Source organism: Penaeus chinensis, chromosome 27 (assembly GCF_019202785.1).
Source record: "Penaeus chinensis breed Huanghai No. 1 chromosome 27, ASM1920278v2, whole genome shotgun sequence".
Classification (NCBI taxonomy): domain Eukaryota; kingdom Metazoa; phylum Arthropoda; class Malacostraca; order Decapoda; family Penaeidae; genus Penaeus; species Penaeus chinensis.
In genome coordinates, this window is record NC_061845.1 from 25860955 (window position 1) to 25864527 (window position 3573).

The window sequence follows — 3573 nt, forward strand, 5'->3', positions numbered from 1 at the left end:
GGCTGCTGTATATAAATACTTTGTCGATTGCGAAAATAATTATCTTGGCACTGCTTTGAGTACAGTGCCGGTCTGTATACTTGTGCCTGCGTTGATGATGTGTCGAAGGAAGGAGAACTCGATAACGGAAAGCAGGAGATACAAGAGGAAAATAAATGAACGAATAAACAATAAAAAAAACTCAATTTTGTCGTGTTTTCAGAAATGGTAGTCTTTTAATAGATTCATAAAATATCCTCCTTTTTTACCCATTATTCACAATGAACCAATCAGTATCCAATGATTTAATCAGATATAGAATATCTCAGAATTCATTATTAAAGTCAAGTTTTCTTTCAGTCACTCTCAATTCCATCTTCTCTGTGTACTATGCTGTCTGTCTGACCGGAGAGGGAAGTTCAATATCACTGATGTCAAAGGATAAGCGAGTCAGGATGTCGCCAGAATGCAGTAGCGCTGGCAGGGGGGGAGGGAGAGAGGGAGATGAAATCGAAATGAGGCAGAGGGAGAGGGTTAGGGAGAGGGAGAGGAAGAGGGTTGGGGAGGGGAAGATGGGGGTGGAAATAGATGGGCAGAGGGAGGGGGCAGGGATGGGGAGAAGGAGAAGGACGGAGAGGGGGAGAGGGAGGGGAAGAAGGTTGGCGAAAGGGAGACGGAGAAGGAGATGAGATATAGATGAGATATCAAGATGGGAGAGAAGGAGAGAGAAAAGACGAGGGAAGGGGAAGGGAAAACGTGATAGAGTGAGGGGAAGGATGGAAAGGGTAGGGGGGAAGACAGAGGGACATCCCCCACCCCTTCCCTTCCCTTCCCCCCTCCCATGACATACATTCACACAGAAGTGACATTGCCGCATGCCTGACGAAGTGCTCGCTGTGTCTGCATGCGGGATGTGTAGAGGGACATAGTGAATTTGAATAGTAAGAAGAACAAAGAGCGCGAGGATAACCCTATTTTGTTCTTTATTTTCATTGACGGCGAGGATGTGCCGATACGGAATAAAAGGGAGCATTTCACTGTGTTTCCGACAGCTACGTCAAAAATGTTTGATAGTAAAATTCTGAATGCTTAACTGAATGAACTAGTATCAACTTTTGTTTAAAATAGTACTGAGTGTCTCTCTCTCTCTCTCTCTCTCTCTCTCTCTCTCTCTCTCTCTCTCTCTCTCTCTCTCTCTCTCTCTCTCTCTCTCTCTCTCTCTCTCTCTCTCTCTCTCTCTCTCTCTCTCTTTATCAGTAAGTTGCTGTTACGTCATAATCAAACCAAACCTCCTTCTCCATTCCATCCTAATCCGCACTGCTTGCCCAGACACACACACAGATAGAGAGAGAGGAAGAGAGAGAGAGAGAGAGAGAGAGAGAGAGAGAGAGAGAGAGAGAGAGAGAGATAGAGAGAGAGAGAGAGAATAGAGGAGAGTGAGAGAGAGAGATAATAGAGGAGAATGAGAAAGAAAAAAAAAAAGGGGGAGAACGAGAGAAAAGGAAAGAGAGGGCGAGAGTAGGGGAGGATAAGAAAGAGAAAAAAAGAAAAAAAGCTGCACAAACAGCGGAAAAAAAGAGAGAAATTTAATACACTAACGACGTACTCTCCTAGATAGCACATGTTCCTAAAATCGTACCTCCTCTTAAATTCTCTTTGGACTGGTGATTTTTGACAGTAGAATTTCTTCCATTCTGAGGCCACTTTACTCCTCTCCCGATGCATTTTTCCACCGTGCTATTTGCGAACGTCACTGAACAGAGCGAGAGCAATCAGAATATCTTTGCGAAGTATAGAACGATTGATTTTAAAACTGGGTCGCCTGTGTACTTTTTAGATTTTTTTTTTTTTTCTTTTGGTTTATTTATTTATTTATTGACTTGCTTTTGTTGTTACTTTTTTTCATGATTTTGGGATTGGAAAAAGAGAAGCGTAGAGTGTTAGTGTTTTTCTCGCTGGTGTACAAGTCGACGTTAGTTTATAATGGGTTCCTATAAAGGGGGAACATGAGTGGTTTCACTTCTCTGTGATATTCCCTCTCTCTCTCTCTCTCTCCCTCGATCTTTCTCTCTCTCTCTCTCTCTCTCTCTCTCTCTCTCTCTCTCTCTCTCTCTCTCTCTCTCTCTCTCTCTCTCTCTCTCTCTCTCTCTCTCTCTCTCTCTCTCTCTCTCTCTCTCTCTCTCTCTCTCTCTCTCTCTCTCTCTCTCTCTCTCTCTCTCTCTCTCTCTCTCTCTCTCTCTCTCTCTCTCTCTCTCTCTCTCTCTCTCTCTCTCTCTCTTTCTCTCTTTCTCTATCTCTCTCTCTCTCTCTCTCTCTCTCTCTCTCTCTCTCTCTCTCTCTCTCTCTCTCTCTCCCTCCCTCCCTCCCTCCCTCTCTCTCTCTCTCTTTCCCTCCCTCTCTCTCTCTCTCTTCTCTTCTCTTTTATCACAGTAACAGCTAGACCTAGTCCTCACCCCTCCTGTTCGAGTGACGATCCAACAGGTCCATATTCCAAATAAATGTTCTTTTGTTTCCCCCGCGCTCTGCCATTGTGTCTCCCATTTATTTCGGACAAATGGTCACGTGGTTTATGTCACTGCTTTCGAATGCGCTTTCGATTATTCTAGTTTATTTTGTCCTTTTATTCTTATTGACTTTTTTTTCCTTTACGTTTTCAATTTGATTTTGTTTGTTTGTGATTTTTTTTTTTCAAGTGGTTTATATTTCCTTTTTTTATATATATAAATTTGTTATTCATGATTTTAGATATTTTATGGTATCTTTTATTTCGTTCTCTCTGGTGGGTATCAAATGTTTCGAAGCTTCAGATTTTCGACAAGTACTGATGCCATGGTGTTCACTTAGTAAAAAAGATATGTAAAGATTGGCTGTTATTACGATACTAAAGATAACAAGCTTAATAAGATGAGGAAATGATCGTAATGATAACGAAGATAAGACATATTGTAGTAAGAGCTTTTTGTAACAACAGTGATGGTAATAAAACTAATAATTACAGTCAGTGACAATAGCAATAGTACTAATAATGATGATGATATTAATAATAATTGATACTAGCGATGAAAATAACAGTGATAATGATGAGGATGGCAAACATAAATAAATATATTAATGATAAAAATAAAGATGATGATAATAATTATTACAATGATAATAATGATAATGATAATATCAGTAAAGACAAGAACAACAACAATGATGATAATAATCCTAACAATAACAATAATAATAATGGCAGTGGAAATAAAGAAAATAGTAATAATGATGATAATGATAATGATGGTGATAATAATAATAATAATAATAACAATAATAATGATAACATTACAACATTAATAATAATAATGATAATAATAGTAATGATGATGATAATAACTAGTAGCATTAGAAGTATTATTATTATTATCATTAGTATATATGTGTGTGTGTGTGTGTACATACATACATACATACATATTATCTACCTCTAGTTGCCAGATACTACTGTTTTCTCGTTACTACAGGAAGTTTTGTACAAAGGTAACGCTGGTGGAAATAATTCTAAAAGATGTACTTCCCGAACAATAATTATCCACACCGTTTGTTCGGCGAATT